Source organism: Pezoporus flaviventris, unplaced genomic scaffold (genome assembly GCF_033815535.1).
Source record: "Pezoporus flaviventris isolate CSIRO_AGI_PZ_B2104156 unplaced genomic scaffold, CSIRO_AGI_Pfla_v1 ptg000045l, whole genome shotgun sequence".
Classification (NCBI taxonomy): Eukaryota; Metazoa; Chordata; class Aves; order Psittaciformes; family Psittacidae; genus Pezoporus; species Pezoporus flaviventris.
In genome coordinates, this window is record NW_026892593.1 from 11,681,974 (window position 1) to 11,702,877 (window position 20,904).

A 20,904-nucleotide genomic window follows, 5' to 3' on the forward strand; every position below is an offset into this window, starting at 1 on the left:
CATTTCAGCAGCAGCAACAACCATGTTGTTCACTGCCCATGACAGGAGTCTGCCTGGAGCCTTGACTGACGCCTGGTTGTCACTGGAGGATGCAGGAGTGAATTGCACAGAAGGCCCTGGCATGCAAGGAGCCTGTCCAAGGAAGCTTCCAGGTTTAAATCCAATAGAAGCACGTGGCACTGCAATAGTGCTCTGTGCAGCTAATGAAAATCCCTCCTCAAGTGTTGACTGCAACGCAAGCGAAGGTTGTCTAGAAGGAGTTCAGCTGTTGTCTGAGCTCCAGTGAAAAGACAGAGCAAAGGGGTTAGCACTTCTGTGTACATGAGCATCCATCTTGCACTTAGAGGAGGGCAAGAAGACTTGCAAACACAGTCACACCTTCAAAGGGACCCAAATACTCCCATCACTCCTTTCCCAGATCAGAAGGCAGTCCCACAGCCAGCAGACAGGATATCCAGGGACCAGCTGCTGGAGCAGTGCTGGGTACATGGTTGGAGGGTGGTGGGTGCCATGGCAGGGCTGTAGGAGATAGAGGAACAAGCACAGCACAAGGAGAGTGGTGCAGCCCCATCACTGCAGTTGTCGGTGTGCACTATAACACCAGTGACGCTGGATCCCACAGAGACCAACATTGGTGATGCCATTGCCCAGTGACCCCAGCCTGCGGAAGAGCAAGTGGCTAAGGGGAGCTCCCTTATGGGAGAGGGGAACCAGTGGAGGCATTTATGCCTAATTCTTTGTAGCAATAAGGAAAGGAATTGAGCACAGCCCCAGTTCCCAAAAGGAATAGCAATGACACAGAAAGCTGTGAAGTGAATATTAAAGGGAGAAAACGGATGAGTTGCTGCTGACCTAAAACCAGTTGGGTGGGAAGCTGCTGTAAAATTGGGTCCTTCTTATGGTGCCTGGTGTCTGGCCAGGGATGTGCTCCTGCTGCAAGGGCAGGAGACAATCAGCTGAGAAGCAGATGGCTTGGGAAGAGCAGAGAACTGTGCAAGGGGATTTTAAATTTCAATTAACCATATATTTTATATTTCTTTTTTCTCTCAGCACGCTTTGCTGCAATTGGTACTAGCCTCAAAGAAAAGAAACCTCCATGTATTAATTACATATATTGGTTTATATATCCATCTACAAAAATAAATAGGGTAAGCTGTTCTAGTAAGTGCGTTTTCAATTGCCTAGGGTTGGTAGAGGGTTCAGTAAGTCAGTGGTTGCTGTTTATATTGACGATATCAGTGCCAGTTACCTTTTTTAACCAGATCTGAAAGGAAGATTGTGTACAAAGCATTTTCCTTGGCAGCATTGCTTACTCCTGCCTAGGAGGTGCAGGGCTGAGCTCCTCCTATGCACAAGTCGAGGCATTTTCTTAACTGAGAATAAATAAAAGAAGATAAAAGGGCCTTCTTTCATCTGATTAAGTAGGTAACAAAAATACAGCCTCTCCTTAAGCACCATCACTGATTAAACACTTGGACGCTGAACAAACAGGCTGAAGAAAATAGGAATATATAAACAAAGGACTCATCTGTTTAGTAGCCACATCTGGCTACATCTACTAATTAGCCAAAAAACTATCACTGCCTGGGAAGACTCTGCATCTTCACAGCCATGCGGTGGAGCTGCCAACAGCAACGTCGTTCTGCCCTTCACCACAGGGCTGATTTGCCAGGGCCAAGTCTGGTTTTGCAATGTTTGGAGAGGCTCACACGACAGCATTAAAACTCACTTGGATTTCAGTCAGAAGAGACCTTCACTACTAATTTGCCTGCTAGTGTAGTGTCTGTTTGTGGCAGGTGCAGTGGGATTTCCAGTGCCTGGAGAGAAGCACTAAACCTTAGGAACTGATGATGTCTCTAGTACTTACCCGCTCACAGCACACTGTGCTGCCATTCACCCAGAAGTGATAAATAAGCAAGCCCTTTGCCCTGTTCCCGATAGTGCTGTTTCATTTCCTAGCTCTGGTTCTCATCCCTGCCCTGTTTTTGGGTTCTGCTGTTCCATTTTTAAGCACAAGAGGTGGCAGATGTTACTGTCACCAGCAGTCTCTATCCTGATAAGGCTATTGCCTATTGCAGCACCAAGAGGCTCAGCACTGATGGGCTGGATCCCTGGAACCCAGCAGTGCAGGAATCACGTTGGATGAATGTGATGGCAGCCACAGTAGCATCCTGGCCAGAGGGGTGAAGAACAAAACCTCCTACAACTATGATTACACAAGGCTTAGCTCTCCCATAGCTGAATGCAAGACATGCCTTGTGTTGCCAGCTACTGGGAGAATAGTCTTCCTTTCAGTTACTAAGAGTATTATTTGTTCATTCTTTTAATGTCTGAGCTTAAATAGGAAAGCCTTTGGAGGTGTGGGATGACTGAACAGACACAAACCCTAGCCAATGACTCTGCTTAATTTATTCCAAAGCATATCTGTGCGGGCATTAGCCAGGACAGATCAGTAAGGAAAACTGTATTTTTCACCTGGGCAACAGCTAATGTCCCCCAGAGAAGATACTGTCCTGTTCTTCTCTGGATATTGCATCTCTTATTTAGTGTAATTGATTTAGTCTGCTCTGTTTGATTTTTCACCCATAGAGACTGTGAAGCACCTGCTCTTCAACTTGGACTTGCAGTTGTCTCTTCCAGGGAGCAGTGAGGCCCCAGTGCCCCAGGGGCTCCTCTTTAGAAGAGATGGGAGCAGCAAGGGCAGCACCATACCTCACTGCTTTCCTCCTCTGGGCTGACCTCCCTGCTCAAAGAAAAGGGCAACGGGGCAATCGCTGCTGAGAGCAGGTCACTGCAGGGTTTAGGCATGGCTGCTGGAGATGTTACTGATAACCACCACATCCCTCACACCTCTGTGGCTGCTCTTTATGTCTCAAAGCTTCCACTTCATCCTCAGTGAAGCGCTGGAGGAAACGCTGCTGCTATGTCCACTTGGGTCTACTCCTTTGTGGCATGTCTCTGCCTGGGGTGGGGAGGCAGAGCCCTTTCTGTTTGGGGGTACAAGGACAAAGACTTGTTCAGGTAACTCTGCAAGAGCTTTCTGTACGAACAAAGTCTGCCTTGTCCATAGAACTTCTATTGCTACTAAAATAGTTGTTAAAAGGAAATAGATGTCCTTTGAGTGTCCTTTTCCTTCACTGTCCATGTTGCCTTCACTTCTTGTACATGTCCCTCTCGTGCTTCATCCTGTTGTCATGACCTGCTTCAGCTCACAGCTCTGCCATCCCTTCATTTCTCTCTCTTTTGTTCTGAGTCAGGATCTCCCTTTTGAGGGTCACGTGAGAACCTGGACATTGAGCTTGTCTCAAGCACCATTTGCATCTGACCATGGGAGCCGTAAACAAAGCAAATAACAAAGATGTTGGCTATCCATACTGCATAGGCAGGATTGTTCTGACCCCTTTGTTAGAAGCTGCTAAGCTTCCAGAGGAATGTGGAAGCGGTTTTGACATGCTTGCAGAGACAATAGTTGCATTAGTTGTTTAGAATGTGACTTTGGAAAAAAACTAAGAGAGGGAACTGCTCTAGCAGCAGCACCTCAAACATTTCAGCTGCCTTACTTCAGCTTTGTTCTTGGTTTGGTATTTTTTAAATGCTATACAAATGGCCTTTTGTTCTTTCACCTTTCTGTTCCACCCTTGTCAGGTTTACTCAGATTACAAGTCAAAACAAGCTTTTTCTTCTGTTCTGTGGCATAGATTTACTGTCAGAGAAGAATCGGCCTTCCCCTTGGTTATAAATGCTGTAATAGACAACAGACAGCAAACAATAAACCATGCTGAGCTTCTAAGAGTTTTCTGGAGGTGCAAGAGCTCATGGCTCTGTCTGAAGATCCAGGAGCTGGCCAACGGTGGAAAGATTTCAGGTGAGACACTGCACTTTGTTGCATTTGTTTTGGCCATCACCATATATTTTGGGTGACAGCTGGTTCTTGGATCATTTGCTGCTGAGCCTCTTGGGCCAGGCCAGGTTTAATCTCACTGGCAGCTAGGAAGGACTTGGAAGCTATCTTTTCTTCACCAGTGATGTTAGGCACTGAAAGGACACCTTGCTCTGGTTGGCTGCCTTGGGAGCAGTGTCTGTGCAGTGGTGTGAGCCCTTCCCCAGCTCCTGGACAGTGGCTCCTGGCAGATGTTTGCCAATTACCCTGGCTGGAACAGGGTGCCTTTTCTTGTCTGCTTTCCACCATCAGAATTATCTGCCAGGAACTGCTCTCAGCAATAGTAATACCATTTTTAAAAGCAAAAGAGACTTTATGATGATAGAATCATAAAAACACAGAATGATTTGACTTGGAAGGGAACATGAAGATCATACAATTCCACCCCCCCTGCCAGGGGCAGGGCATCATCCACTAGACCAGGTTGCCCCAAGCCCTGTCCACCCTGGCCTTGAGCACTGCCAGGGATGGGGCATCCACAACTTCTCTGGGCAACCTGAGCCAGGGCCTCACCAATCTCACAGGGAAGAATTTCTTCCTAATGTTTAAACTAACATTTTAAAGAGTTTAAACTCTTTCAGCCTGAAGCCATTACCCCTTGTCCTATCACTACATGTCCTGCATGATCTGCATTTCTCTTTAGTATAAGTCAGAGAACTTCTCATAGAAGTGCCTAAAACAACCTCACAGGTGAAGACTGACTTGTGCTGTATTATTCTTTGCATGAAGAAGAGGTGCTCCATCACTCTTCCCAAGTATAGCAATGGTCTCCTGAAATCCTGATACCCAGTGTTACACGTGTTTTCAGCTCAGGGCCAGAGCTTTCCAAACGTTGGTACAGCTCCCTCTGACATTGCGCAGAGCCCATTTGCTATTCTGCTTTTCTGTCCGTGCCTTGCACAGAGCAGGTCTTAGGCTTGAGGAGTAGTCCTTTGGTGGAGTGCATGAGAAATATCCGTCAGCCAGGTTCACTACAGGTTCGTGTGTCTTCTCCTCCAAAGCACATTCCCTGCCAGAGACATTGCCGAGCAAACAGCACAGAAGAGAGAGTCTGGGAGTAGATTCTTCCCCCAGCCTGGTAAAGGGCAATGCTGCTGCTCTGACACATTCAGGGGATATGACAGAGTGTTCAGGGGATGTGGCAGAGTGTGGCAACAGACCCCACTGCTCCACCCAAAACCTGACTCCCGCAGACATAAGGTGCATCAGTGGTTTGTCCCTGCTTGCATGGGACCAGTGGCGGCAGCCTGTGCCAGTGGCACAGTTGGACTAGGAGTTGAGAGCAAATGCCTACAGATCCTGAGCTACATCGGTTTGTGGCTGAATGAGGGTGCTTGCAGTCAGGAGGGTAAAAAGCTGCACAAGCTGGAAGCAGGATAAAGAGATGCTGGCAGTGCAGGCTTGATCCAGTCCTGGTACAAGCAGCATGGGTCTTGTTGGCATGTGTGTGACATAGTGAAAGAGCCAGTCAGATTCATATTGCACTTAAAGCTGTGAAAAAAGAGGGCTGGAAAGAGCCTCCTGAGGCTACCAGGGTGGTGACCATTTGCCTTTGCTGCAGCCATTCCCAACAAAGGTTTGCCTAACCTGTCAGGGGTAACTGAGTATTAATTAAAGTCCGGTTCTACTCCATCCAGTTTCCTTCACACTGCAGGGAAAGAAAGGCACCAGGCTCAGCCTGTGTCCTCCCTGGCCAGCATCACCATGGTCTCACTCCTTGGGTTGCTCCCTACTTCTCTGACATGAGCACATCAAATACTGGCTTGCTCTTCATGGATGTGGCAAACACACATCCACTGAGCAGGCAGGGCACAAACCTGCCACAGTCCAGGGCTCTTACCTTCCTCTCTGCCCAGGGTGCTAGGTGGCTCCTGAAGCTGGGCAGCACACAGGGCAAACAGGGCCACATGTCTTTTAGTATCTGGATGTGCAGATGGACCTTCAACAGCAACTATCTGATCCATGATGTCTGTAGACATCACTCACTCCCTAAAGCCCCTGGAGCTGCTGAAGCACGAGGTACCAGCTCTAGTTTAACCACATGTTGTGGTTTAAGCCCAGCCGGTAACCCAGAACCACACAGCCGTTCGCTCACTCCCCCCCCCTTCCTTCCACAGCTCCCAGAGGGATGGTGAGGAGAATTGAAAGAATGTAACTCCCACAGGCTGAGATAAGAGCAGTTCAGTAACTAAGGTATAACACAAACCACTGCTGCTGCCACCAATAATGATAATAATAAGGGAAATAACAAAGGAAGAGAATACAATTGCTCGCCACCCACCGACAGATACCCAGCCCGACCGAGCAGTGATCTAGCCTTCTAGATAGCTGCTCCCAGTTTGTATAGTGGGCATGACGTGCTGTGGTATGGAATACCTCTTTGGTCAGTTTGGGTCAGGTGTCCTGTCTCTGCTTCTTCCCGGCTTCCCCTCCTCCCTGGCAGAGCATGAGACTCACAAAGTCCTTGGTCAGAGTAAACATTATTGAGCGACAACTAAAAACATTGGTGTTATCAGCGCTGTTCCCAGGCTGAAAGTCAAAAACACAGCACTGCACCAGCTACAAAACAGAACAGAGAAAAGCAGGGACTCAGAATCAGGCCTATAAGTCTGGAAGGGAGATAGCTGGTCTTCCCCTTAGCATGGCCCACATCACAGTACTTCCCTGTGCTAATTGCTGTTTCAACTACAAGAAAACATCTCCAAAGTATGCAAAGTTGGGAAAAAAAAATAAAGGCAGAAAATGCCCCCAGAAACCCCAGTAAAAACAATAAAGGAGAATTCCCGCATAAATTTAAAGACCAGAAAAGAAATTCCAGTATTTCATACCCCTGGAAGCAGACATCTGATCTTCAGTAGACACAGAATATTCTGTCATCCCAGCCCATCTATTTTACTGATGAATTACTCTGCAGAAAGTCCTTATTTTGCTGCTAGATTAAATTTATCCGGGATCAGCTTCCAGTCACTAGAGCGCCATTTTAATGTCATTGCACAAATTGTTATTACACGCCTTCTAGATTACTGGACCTTAGGCTTTCCTCTGGATCTCAAAATCTTCAATGCCAAAATATAATTTGTTCTCATTAGCAATATCTTGGGACTGCTGTGTGAGGGCACCAGGAAGGTTGGACCTATTAGGCTTTAGCTAAGCAGAAAAGGGGATGCAGCAGTAAGCGCAGAGCAATAAGTGCTAGAAAGAAGAGAAATCAGGTGCTTCTCTGAGTCTTCTCACCACAAAACAGGGCAATACAGTAAAAGAGTGCAATGCGACCCCTCTCCAAATTAAAACTGATAGCAGCAAACGGGCCATACAGGCTAGATAATAAATCTTTGCTGCTCACTGTTCCAAAGTGCTATTGAGACTTTGCCTGCAGCCTGGGATCCCTGCTGTCCCCAGCAGGGTGATGCCCACTTGTCCCCCCACCACCACATGTGGCCCCACTGCAGGATCAGGTAATGGTCCCTTGGGCTCCATCAGCTGCCATTGGCACCAAGCGTGGGGGTCTTTTGGTGTCAGAAATCCAGTAACCCTGGACTTTCTTTTCAGGCTGCTAGTTTTGGTTCTGCATTCTGCCAGGCTCCAAGTGTTGAGCTAAATGATCTATTTCCACCCTTTGTGCCACCAGTCAACTGTGAACACAGTTTTCATGCTTGTGGTCAGCCATGGACAGCATGGCTTTTCCTTTATCTCTCAAGCCTGTCTTTAAATTACTGACTATGTTTTGATTCTGCCTTCTGTGACCCCAAAGCCCTGTCCAGTTTCTTTCTGATTGTAATGGACCAAGGAGCACAGACCACTTCTCAGTAATAACTGTTAAGCTGTTTTCTAAAGAGCTTGGATCAGACGCCACATTTTTTTTCACTCTCTCAGCTTTCAGGACTATCATGTCAAGCTAATCTCACCAACAGCCCAGCATCCAGGGATAAAAGAGCTCAGAGCTGCTGGAGGGCCACCACAGCCCTTAACTCACTCATCTTTGTCTTCTGGACAAAGATTAAATCCAACAAACAGTGGAAGAAAATCATGCTATAGGAGAGAGTTTGTATGAATAGGGTATTCTGCCGTATTGGCTCACTGCTTCTTTAAATGTAAGTTGTTGGCTGGGATATTCAGAGAGTGAGCACTTTTAGAAGATCATTATTATCAGAATAGTGTTCATGAGGCTCAAACTTTCAGTGAAAGGAAGCTGCTGGGAGAGCTCTGAATACCACAACTGGGAGCCTGCGCTGGCTTCTGCTTGAGCAGCCTCTATTTTCAGGGCAGTCAGCTGGTTTTCTGGACTTCGCACTCCTCCAAAGATCAATTTCTTTGGCAAAGCAATTTGCATGTCTGCAGCATGGTAGAAATCAATGACTGCTAATAACAGGAGCAAGGGGCACTTCTGGGCTCTACAGCAGCAGACAGGCTGCAAATTAGCACAACAGTGCCAGAATTATCTATTTACAAAGGCTTTAAATATTGACAGGTTTTCATCAGAGTCTATTTGCTGCGTCAAGAAGGTATGGTTCTTTTTTGATCAATTTTGTTTGCTCTTTCCCCAAGGAAGGTTACCTTATAAGTCATAAAATACTTCTGAAGAGAGGAAAAAGTACACAAAGAGGCAGAAGGCACTGCAACTGAAGCCAACTATGGAGGAATCAAAGGATTCATCTGCCTTAATGTTAGATGTCTGTGGTGCAAATATCTATAGATGAGCCCATCACCCTGAGCTCCCTTTCTAGTGAAGAGTGAGAAATTGGCTCTTACAGGGTACTGCTTAGCTGGCAGCTAGGCTGCTTGTTTCAGGCAGATTCATTAGGATGAAGTGAGTTTTCACACAGGGTATGCCTGTTTCTCTCTAGTGACTATGAAGGAAGACCAGCTCAGATGTGGGTATTTCCACACGCAGATGGTGGTTGCCCTCTGACACCTCTGGGACTTTCATCCCTATTGATACAGCTTGTGCATTCTCTTTCATCCCCAGTTTTAGTTTATAAATGGTAACTCCTAAACCCATCATCCCGATAATGCAGGCTTGAACCTTTCCTGCCAGTGCATGAGGATTTGGGCTGTGTTGCAGGGTGAAAGGCCCAGGACAAAATGAGATTCTGCCTTTGCCTGCGATGCTGGAGCTTTTAATAGCGCCGCTCACTGGGGTCTTCCTCTTCCTGAAGGCAGTGGTATTATAGGATCATAGAACCATTTGGTTGGAAAAGACCCTTAAGATCATTAAGTCCAACCACTAACCTAGCATTGCCAAGTCCACCAGTAAACCATGTCCCTAAGGAATATGTCTACACGTCTTTTAAATACCTCCAAGGATGGTGACTCAGCCACTTCCCCGGGCAGCCCATTCTAGTGCTTGACAACCCTTTCTGTGAAGAAATCTTTCCTAACATTCAACCTGAATCTGTCATCATGCAACTTGAGGCCATTTCTTCTTGTCCTGTAGCTTATTAGTTGGAGAAGAGACTGACCCCCACCTTGCTACAACCCCCTTTCAGGTAGTTACAGAGAGAGATAAGGCCTTCTTTTTGCCAAGCTAAACAATCCCTTGTAGGGGCCCAGAACTGAACACAGTATTCAAGGTGCTGTCTCACCAGTGCCAAATGTAAGGGGATGATCAATTCCCTAGTCCAAAGTGCACTGTGGGAATCTGGAAGTAGTAAGCACTTTTAGTAGTAAGAACTTTTTAATAGTTTAATAAAACTCTCCCAGTTGTTCAAACACCGTTTTCTTTGTATTACCAACTCATTCGCTCTCTAGTCTTGCAGAAAAATTACTTGTATGGTCTGATTTTACATGTACACACCTAAGAGTACACAAATGTCTTGTGAAAATCAATGAGAAATCTCCAAAGGACAATGAAGAACTAACAACAGAACCAACAGGAAGTCTTACACCCTTGTGCGTGACGTTAAAAAAAGATGCTTGCTTGGTAATGAAGCAGAAGTGGTATAGCTTCTTTCCTTTTCAGGCCAGCTTTAAAGATGACCTAATTGATTTAGTTATGTTTAATCAATTGTAATAAAGTGAGGTCACAAAATTAAGCAAGAAAATATGCTGTGTTGAAGGTTTTAATAGGATATAATTGTTTAATATGGGAGGCAGAAGTTTGCATTATTCCTCCAATATATTTCCTTTTAGTCCTTGCTGCCTGACAATGAATCTAGAATGTTTCCTCTTTTTCTTATGAGCTTTGTTTCCCTCATATGATACTTTAATTTACCCAATCTTTCACACGATTTCCTTGCACCTGGACTTCCATATTTTTCTATGCTTTGGTGTTATTTTTCAGCCCCCAAAAGCTCTGCTTTTTGATTAGCAAGTCTCTGTAGAAGATACGGTCTTTCCCTGCAGCAGAAGGGCCCCAGGGATTTAGCATTGCCTGGAGGGGGTCACATTTCTGGGCAAGTGAATGTTACTCCTCCTTCTCTTCTACATCCACAAGCAAAACCACTGATCTCCAGCCCTGATCATGCAAGCGCAGGATGTATGTCCTTACAAAACACAAAGCCCAAAATCTGCTGTGCAGGTTGTACAGTTTGACTCCCATAAATCTGTAAGAAAGGGGCCTATGAAAATGCTAATAAAGTTAAAAGCACTGTGAGGTAATTTGACATACTTAAAGTAGAAAACAGCAGCACTGCCACATAAGCATCAGAACAGATAACGTAAGATACTTTGCCATGGTTACAAATACAAGGACAATAAATATGTCTGATCCTTTTCCAAGAGAGCAGAATAACTGGCAAGGTACCTGCTTGTAAAACCAATTTTAAAGTATAAAAAGGCCTGAGAAAAGGATTCTGATTATTTCACTTCAAGTACAGAGAAGGAAAAACATTTCTAGATTCAAGAGTCATTGAAAGTGCAACCAGGAATGAAATAATAGTTCCTTTTGAGCTTTTCAAGAGTGAGACCAACCCAATAAAACTGATAATGCCGTCTCCAGCTCCAGCGTCCAGCATTCCAGAGAACCTGTGTCCTTGCTGATAGCTGGAAGAGGCACCAAGAACAAAAGAAATAGATTAAGTAGATGAAGCAAGTGAGAGAATTTTTTACTCTGATCTCAAATCTAGATTTCATATCGCTGCCAAACTCCCTTAACACCATCCAAGAGCAGCATCACTGCCTGTGACCCAGGAATAGTAACTTTGGTCACCTAATTCCCTCCTGCCTGGGGAGTAGGAGAAACATCCAGAGGCAGTGCTGGGAGCTGGTTTCTCCTGAGAAGGAGCAGCAGCAGGAGTTTCCCTCCAAAGAGGCTGAACTTAATTCCTGTCAAGAGATGCTTACAACAAGCTTATATCTCTGGAGGTATATAATTTCCTTTGCAGTTTCTTTTGGCTACATGGAGAGGAGATTGCTGTAACTGTAGTGTTGTGCTGACACACTTACTAGTATAGATCTACTTGCAGGAATCTGTTCATACCTACAGATAAACCCTGCTGCCACATCCTGTTTTCAATCATCTGTCCTCAGTTTCAGTCAGAAATAAATGCAAGAATGCCTCTTTCCCTGCATGTTCCCTTGTTCCTCATGTGTAATGAGCTGTAATTCTCCCCAGGGTGTCCAGTCTTGTCTGCCCCAGCACAATAGGGACAGTTTAATACCCTTACCTCTAAAGAAGGATCAGAATGGCCTCTCCAGCCTGTTTAGCTTAGCTCTTTGTGGCATGGCCAGACCTAGCACTTAAGTGTCCCATTCAGGTGAATGTGGTAGACACTACCTCAGGCAGGTGGACACCCCCCCAGGCTGATGGACATCCCCAGGCTGGTGCTTCTGGCTATCTGCAGACTCAAGGAGGACAGTGGCATGTTTTTCAGAGAACTCCATATTTGTCTTGATGACAAGAAGATCAAGAAACATGATTTATCTTATGCAAAAGAAGTGGGAAGGCATTCCCCAAGCCACTGTGTGCCTGACATCTGGTTTTATCAAGGGAAAAAAAGGCTTTCCAGCCTCATATTCCATGGTTGAGCACCATGGGACAGGCCCTCTTGTTGAATTAGTTGTAATGGTTGAAGTGATTAAAAATTGCAGCCATGATGGGGATAACTCATGGTAACCTCTAGGCTTGAGCATTTAAGCAGCTGCGTCCTTCCAACAGCCTCATGGTGCTGGAGCCTCCTCAGTTACCCTTGACACTAGTGTCATGCTGTGTGACAGCTGTGACTGCCTCAGCTGAGTGAGCCCAACCAGAGCTACATCTGCCCTAACACTCTCTGGGGTGCACTGAAGGGTTGCACAAGCACTGGCTCTCCCCTACCTTGCTGCAGGTGGCAGGCAGCAGGGATGCATCATGGGGTGGCTGAGCATCAGTGAAAGCCATCTGGTCAGAGGGCAGGAAATAAAATAAACATGGTGATATTTCCCAACTTCCCAGTGAAAAGGCAGCACAAGAATAGGTTTTTAAGAAGTCCTGCTAATAGCCTTCATTTTAACTCAACTGGCTGATTTACGTGTACCAGGGAGCCCTTCCTCAGCAGCACAGGACAGTTTAGAGAATGAATCCTAAATCCAGCAGCCAATTACCACAAATGTTAACCTTGTCATACTTAAAAGGTGGGCTGAAACTTCATTTTTCTTTTCTAAATATGTTTCTCATTAAAATGCAGCTCTTGCATAACAAATCTGGGATGAGGGTCATCATCTCTCTCATGACACAAAGAACATTGCCAGGATTTTTTTACTAAGCGCCAGGTATCATCGTATGTGGGAACATGAGCAAATAATGCCATGTCTGGAAGCAGTTCAGAACATTGCTGCAATCAGATAGGTAGCATCAATATTGGCTGTTCAGTGCCAGAGACATGGTGATTCTGTGAGTGCTTGGAGCAGCAGGAGTGAGAAATGCTACGAGCTCAGCCTCTGAGCAGCTCCTCTGCGAGGAAAAACGCAAGCTGACTCCGATCGCTCTGCTTTTCTGTCAGCCACCGGTCTTAAATGTCTCACATATCTGACCCCATTTACATAGGCATCTATCCCAGGAATAATTCCCCAACAGTGAGTGCAAGACTATGTTTTCTGAGGTCAGGAGAAGCAAGATAGTAATTAGAGACATAATTGCTTTTAATGCATTTTTCACCTACAGAGTCCCATTAAAGTGCTCTTTGCAGAAGAACGGAAGGGAACCATACTTTAATATTAGGCAAAGAAAGGTTTACAAGAAACACTTTCTTCCCCCTTTATTATATCCAAGTTCCCTGACAGTGATCATGAATTAATTTTCACATTGCATAGTCTGATTTTTTGTGCAGCAGTCTCTGCTCATTGCATCTGAGTAGTGAAAGTTGGAAAACACAGAGAGTGCTCATGATAATTAAGATCAACCCAAGGACATCGTTCAGTACTCTCCAGCTAGGGTCTCTCCAAAAAGCAGCTAGAAAAAAAGGCCAAAGTGTTAGGACCTGTAAGAGCAGGATGCATGTAACCCATGTTGTCCCCCATTGTTTTATCGACGTTGTTTGACAGTTATCTGAATTAATTCCTGTATGTCCCGCAGGAGCCTTTGGCTCAGTGTCAGCTACTGCGTGTATTTTGCTTGTCCGATTCCTTAGTGTCTCCAGGAGCAAAACTGATCCTGCCACCTGCAACCATGATCCTGCTCATCCCCCCATCACAGAGGGAAAGCGGCTCACCTGGCTGCTGGAGCAGGGGGTGGGAGAGCTCGTGGATGTCGGCTGTGGCCAAGACCAGGGCAGGGGGATCCCTGTGGGTGCACATGCAGAGAGAGCACAAGCAGGGAACCAGCACTGGCTGCTTTGAAGTTAATCCCGCATCAGTTGGTGAAGACATCAAAGAGCTGCCACCAGCCCTTGCTGATCTCTTGGTAATACCCGCTCTGTTGGGCAGAGGAAAGTTGAGGTCCCTGGAGATAGGTGGTGCCTGGAGAGGTGCCTGGAGCTGAATTTGGGATGTCACAGGCTCATTAGCAGGGCACCACGTTTCCCCACTCTTGCCTGGGGCAGGTTGGGGCATGCAGCAGGGTGGGATGCTGGTCTGACCCATTTGCACTGCCCTCCTCACACAGTAGTGGTCCCACTTCCCTGCAGCCTTCCTGGTCAGAACATTAAGGCTGCCCCTTGCTCCGCTTGGTCCAGTGAAACCCTACAGCCTGTTCTGCAGGATGGCCATGTACCTGCGGTCCTGCCCCATCTATTTGTGCTGCTGACGGGATCTATCTGGACATAGGACTTCCCTTTTGTTGAACTGAATTCAAAATTCCAGGTTACTTTCACAGTCTACCCACATAACACTAATTTCAACTCCATTCAGCAGCACCACCACCTCCATCAGATTTTGAAAATCTAATGTATGAACTCTATTGACACAAGTTGTGGGTGAAAATGCTGATGGGAGACCCCAGCCCCAGCATGGCTCTTCTGAAACTGAAACTTGCTTCTCCCAGCCTACATATGTGCTTGGGATTGCCCCTACACAGATTGTAGGACCCTGCACTGGGCCTTGTTTCACTTCATGAAGTTTGCACTGGCTCACCACTCAAGCATGTCAAGGTCCCTCTGGATGGCATCCAGTGTGTCAACCACACCACAGAGCTTGGTGTTGTCAGCAAACTTGCTGAGGCTGCACTTAATCCCACTGTCTGTATCACCAACAAAGATGTTGAACAGTGCCGATCCTAATACCAACTGTGAGGAACACTTGGACATCGAGCTGTTGACTGCAACATTATGAATGCAACCATCCAGCCAATTCCCTGTCCACTGAGTGGTGTATCCATCAGATCCACGCCTCTCCAGTTTAGAGACAAGGAAGTATTGCGGGGCAGTGTAAAATGTTTTGCATAAGTCCAGGTAGATGGCACCAGTTGCTCTTCTCATGGTCTAAGTAGCCAAACCCAAACCCAGGCTGTGGCACAGTCCTGTAACCATTTGGTGATTTGCCAGATTTGACTGACCCTTTCAAACCCCTTCCCTTTGACTGGTGGCTTGCGCTCACCTTCAGCTTTTCATAGGTATTATCCACCCATCTTACTAACAAAAATCCCATGTGAGATGTTATCGAAGCCATCAATGCACATTATTAGCATATGACAATTCTACAGTGACTATTCCTTGTATATTTATTATTTTTGAAGGACTTACAAATAGGACATTTGTTTGTTCCAACGCTTTTTCTGGGAATCAGAATTAAGTTGAATGATGTTCATTTACCAGAGTCTCCTTCTGCCTCTCTGTAACAAGAGAGACAATTTTCTTTTACAGACCTTTTTGGTTCCTCACTTCTACTCTGAAATCACACAGCAAGTTCTTGAAGTCTCCTTGGAGAGCATCCAACTTTCAAATCTAATCAGGCTCCAACAATTTCAAAGTATTTTATGTATTGCTGTACTTTCTAACATCTTTCATTATCCTGCTCTTTCCTTTTAGCCTGAATTTGTACCATTTCCCCTGTGTTACATCAACTGTATGATCACTACTGATGCCTTTAGGAAAACTGAGTCAGAAAAAGCATTCTGAAGTTCAGCCTCCTAAGTATCACTTGCCATTGCTTTCCTTCTGCTGTGAGTAGTGGACCAATGTGTCCTCTGAAATTTCTCTTTCCACTAATGCCTCCATAGACTGTGGGGTTTTGCTATTCTTTATTTCTTTTTCACTTGGATTTGATTTTCTCCCCTCCAGCACATGCTGTTCTTTGATATTCATCCTTACTCACTTGATCTCATGCCTATTTCTTCTGTCCTTCTTTCTTATATCAGTTTACTGAAGAGCTGGAATTTATCCAACCTGGTCTCCTGCTGCAATCTCCTGCTGCCTACATGTTGGTAGAGTTTCCAGTTGTATCTCAATAGCATTTTCTACAAGGGACTTGCAATTCTCCTGAACTATTTCTTCTTTTTAAACTGTTTTTTGCACAAACTATTATCTATTATCTTTCTTTGGTTACTGACACCTGTTTTTGGAAGCCAGTTGGCTTATTTCTGTTTTGTTTGATTGTCCTGCTTTCTGTTTCTGAGTTGTTACACTTAATAATCTGTCCCCTAGTAGTTAACATCAACCTATCATCAGTTGCATAGCAATGATACTCTAAGAGCTTTAGAAGGGAAGCAACAACATAATAAAAGAAGCCATGAAAACAGCCATATTAATTTGAAACATAATCAAAGCAGCCACGGAAATAGCCATATTCATTTGAATTATGAAAAAGAAACCTAAGAGATTGCAAAAGGACCTGGACTGTTAACTGACCTTCCATATCTGCTGTGGCTCTATGTGATGCTTCGTAATGTACTTTCTCTTCTTGACATTTCACTGACACAGCAGGAGGTAAATTAAAACTTAAACTACCTGCACAAGAGATACATTCAGATAATTAGTGGTAACAACTGCAGCTTTAGCTTCTAGTTAAGAAGGAATGTTAAGAGGAAATGTTAAGAAGAAAAAAGGCATCTAGACCATCTCCAAGAGCTGGGCTTCCCAACAGCCATGCAGAATGCTTTTAGCTAACAATCAAACTTGTCTGTGGTTTGCTGTAGAAAGCAGTGGAGCAAAGTCCCTTCATGCAGTAACCCCCACTTCCACCCTGGCAGCAGCACAAGCTGCTCAGTGGTAGCAGACCAAGCTGCTCAGTGCATGACCCATGGTTAAGGCTGGACTCTCCTCAACAGAAGAGTGATGGAGCAGCTGCCCAGAGAGGCTATGGAAGCACTGTCCATGGGGATCCTCAGGATTCAGGTAGACAAAGCCTGGCTGTGTCTTGTCCCACTTGTTCTTGAGGCTGGGCTGGATACCCACGCAATTCCTTTCCAACCAGGATGTCTGTGAAGCTCCTAAGCCAGTTCCCCACCCTCTCTGAGCCAGCACAAGACTGGAATTCAAGCAGAAAGAGAAGCTGGTGGCTGCCTCCCTCTGGAAACACTAGCAGCTGTTAAAGATGTGGTTGACCTTGAGGATAATTTGTGCTTCCAAAATTGGTGTGAGGAAATGTTCCTGAAAATGGGACATGGTAAGAGCTGCCATAGATCAGGCCTTAGCAGAAAGATGTTATATGCAGGTAAGGTGGTACCAGAAGGCGCAGGATTGTACCTGGTCACTGAGAAACATCTTTGTGAGGTCATGTATTGCTTTGGGCTCCTCCCTTGATGTTGCAGGGCACAGAGGATGCTTGAGCCTCTGAGACAACCTCACAGACCAGCACAGCACTCTTTCAGCCCCTTCTTTATTCATGTCTTTCCTGCTATTGTTCCTCTTCCCCAGAGATGCTCTGTCCTTGGCAGACTGTAAGGCTGAGCATGTGTCCCAGGCTCCCTGAAAACAAGGCAAAAACTGGCCCTTCTCTTTTCCTTACTTATATTACCACCATCCAAAGATATTCCTCAACCATCAGTGACAGTTTAGCCCTTTCCCAGCTAAGCCAATTCCCATTTCAAATGGCACCACAACAATGCAGAGACAGAATAGGCGGATAGGAAGAGCTCTGTCATTAACTCTTCAAATATTAAATGACATCAAAGCACTGCAGATAAAATTATTTCAAGGACTAATTACTATACTAACCCTTCTGGCTTTAATGCTAGACCTGAAATATGGCAGCGTTAATAAAATAGGATTCATAGTACATGAGACACGTGGGACAAGATTCAATTTGTAATGATAATTTGTAACATTTTAATAGGATTTCACCAGCAATATGAAGATTAGCAGTTTAATAATTGGTGGAAACGAAGAAGTCATTTAGTCGATGAGAAAATGAACATGAGCCGGCAGTGTGCGCTTGCAGCCCAGAAAGCCAACCATATCCTGGGCTGCATCAAAAGGAGTGTGACCAGCAGGTCAAAGGAGGTGATCCTGCCCCTCTACTCTGCTCTTGTGAGACCTCACCTGGAGTATTGTGTGCAGTTCTGGTGTCCTCAGCATAAAAAGGACATGGAACTGTTGGAACAAGTCCAGAGAAGGGCCACGATGATAATCAGGGGACTGGAGCACCTCCCGTATGAAGACAGGCTGAGGAAGTTGGGGCTGTTCAGCCTGGAGAAGAGAAGGCTGCGTGGAGACCTCATAGCAGCCTTCCAGTATCTGAAGGGGGCCTATAGGGATGCTGGAGAGGGACTCTTCATTAGGGACTGTAGTGACAGGACAAGGGGTAATGGGTTCAATCTTAACCAGGGGAAGTTTAGGTTGGATATAAGGAGGAAATTCTTTCCCGTTAGGGTGGTGAGGCACTGGTATGGGCTGCCCAGGGAATTTGTGAATGCTCCATCCCTGGCAGTGTTCAAGACCAGGTTGGAAGAGGCCTTGGGTGAGATGGTTTAGTGTGAGGTGTCCCTGCTCATGGCAAGGTGGTTGGAACTTGATGATCTTAAGGTCCTTTCCAACCCTAACTATTCTATGATTCTATGATTCTAAGTAAAGTTGGGGCAAATACACAAAGCTTTCCTAAATACCTGGAAGACAATGCAGGATGCTGATATCCCTTTTCAGAGTAAAACCTACTCCAACTCCAGCACTGTGGCTCTCGCTGCAAGAGCTCAGTGCCTGAATTTCACAGTGGAGAGGGGTTTTAGACTTGAACTTTTCAAAAGCTGCCTACCAAAGAACTCCACGCAGCAGCAGATGCTTGAAGTCAGTGTTTGAAGGAGCTGCTTGGGTGTCGGACTGAAAACCTTACAGGAGATGGAAAGTAATTCTCTGTAAGAACATCCTAAGTTCAATGAAAGAGCAGCAGAAATTATCACATCAACAAGCTGAACTTGCAAGAACAAAAGCCTTTAGTTTAAGGAGTAACTTGAAAAGTTGCATGTGAGGAATAAGCTGGGCCTAGCCATTATTTCCTATCCTCTACAAGAGTTCTGCGTGCCACCGAGCCCATGCGAGTGCTGCATCTGCTCGCAGGGTGGGATCCATTTCCATGCCCTGCCAATGTACAGATGCAAAGAGGGATGAGGATTTATCCTTCTCCATTTAGCCAAATCAGGACACATGACCGCTGCCTAGCAAAGAGGTGTGAGCATCTGGGGACAGCGGTACCTCAGAGATCAACAGTGCTGGGAACACAAACATGGTTATAGGCACTGAGAGCCACTCAGTTCTAGTTAAACTGTATTTTCTGATCTCATCCCTACACATCTGTTCATGGACTAATGAAAGACAGCAAAAAAGAGAGTGCAACCCTATTTTGTGCCATATTTACCAAGGAAAGAGCATAGGAGCTTTTTGTCTATTTTGCATTACTGAAAAAAGGCAGGCTGAATCTATCACAGTTGCAGCTAAAGTACATGGTATGTCTTTACTGCTGTAAAAGGACACTATTTTGTCAGAGTGTGCTGGTGTTTTCTGGGCTGGAGTTAATTTTCTTCACAGTAGTGAGTATGGGGCTATGGTTTGGATTTGTGCTGGAAACAGTGCTGATAACACAGGGGTGTTTTAGCTAATGCTGAGCAGTGCTTGCACAGAGCCAAGGCCTTTTCTGCCCCTCACAGCACCCCACCAGCAAGCAGGCTGAGGGTGCACATGGAGCTGGGAGGGGACGCAGCCAGGACAGCTGAGTCCAACTGACCCTAGGGATATCCCACACCACATGGAGTCATGCTCAGCATGTAAAGGTGGGGAAGAAGAAGGAAGGCGGGACACATTTGTAGTGATGGTGTTTGTCTGCCCAAGTAACTGCTACGTGTGATGGAGCCCTGCTGTCCTGGAGATGGCTGAACACCTGCCTGCCCATGGGAAGTGGTGAATGAATTCCTGGTTTTGCTTTGCTTGTGCAGCTTTTGCTTTACCTGTTAAACTGCCTTTACCTCAACCCATGAGTTTTCTCACTTTTACTCTCTAGTTCCCTCCCCCAGCACACTGTGGGGAGTGTGAGGTTTAGTTGCCAGCTGGAGTTGGCACGACAGGAAAAACAAGCATTTGAAGAAATCCCCCAACTTGATGTACTTTGCCAACATGCAGAAAAACAATACTGCCGTTCAGCTGGTGACACCATGCAGACTTTTAGGATAGAAAAGGAAAGAAACCTCTGAAAACAACTGTTAAGAACTTAGGGAAGAAAGTTGATAAGAAGATGTGTTACATATGTGTCTGGTACCAGTAAGTTTGGTAAATTTAGGGAGGAGGGAGAATATTTCGTATTTCTGCTTTGATATTTTCCAAAAGTGACTCTAACAAAATTACAGCCTTGCTGAAATGCATCCACCACCTTTCAGTTGTGGCTTTTCAAACTACACAACGTGAGAGACACCCAGCTTAATGTATGCAAAACACCCAATGTGAAGCTTTATTTTGGTACCCTGAAGTTAGAAAATAACCTTACCTGAAACACCATAATTTTTTATTAGTTTTCTAGATATTATGGGTGCTAAGTAGGAACCTATTCCATGCAGCTGGAAGACAAGGAACCCCAGAAAGCCTGCTCCATTTATGAGAAGCAGGAGGAAAGGGTGGGTCAGGCGAGCTGGGGTTTGAGGGGTTGCTCGCGCTCAGTACACATTTGCAGCCCATCAGTTCTGTGACTGAATAAGGAACTTTGTGTCTGCAGCCAGCAAAAGCTTGGCAGTGGGTGCATGACAGGCCACCACCTCCTGCAGATGCCCAAACACATCCCTTTCGGTGGGGAATGGGTGGAAAGCCCGCAGGTACCCACAGTGGGCTCCTGGGGCTTGGCTTTCACAACAAAGCCCTGCTGAAGGATGAGACTGTGATTTCATTTGTAAGCCTAATCAGATAGTAAAATAAACCCAGAAAATTAGCATAATTAATTCAAATCTGTGTCTGGCAAACAAGTTCTCTGTATGAGCCATCTTTCAAGTCAGCATAAATTGAAGGTTAAGCTGGCCTGCCCGGTTGTAATCAAAGCAGCCTAATTTTAATTACAGCTCCTGGGGACTGTTTAGGTGCTACCTGGAGCTACTATTCCACTGCTCTCTGCAGAGAACTGTTGATCGATGGGAAACTGAACATGAGCCAGCTTCAGTGTGCACTTGCAGCCCAGAAAGCCAACCCTATCCTGGGCTGCATCAA

At 45.6% G+C, this 20,904-nt stretch overlaps 1 long non-coding RNA gene across 1 annotated transcript in view; it reads right to left on the bottom strand.

The window, feature by feature from the left end:
- LOC133276571 (uncharacterized) overlaps positions 1 to 20,904 on the bottom strand; it is a 787,535-nt gene that overhangs the window by 66,511 nt on the left and 700,120 nt on the right. The window lies entirely within an intron of this gene.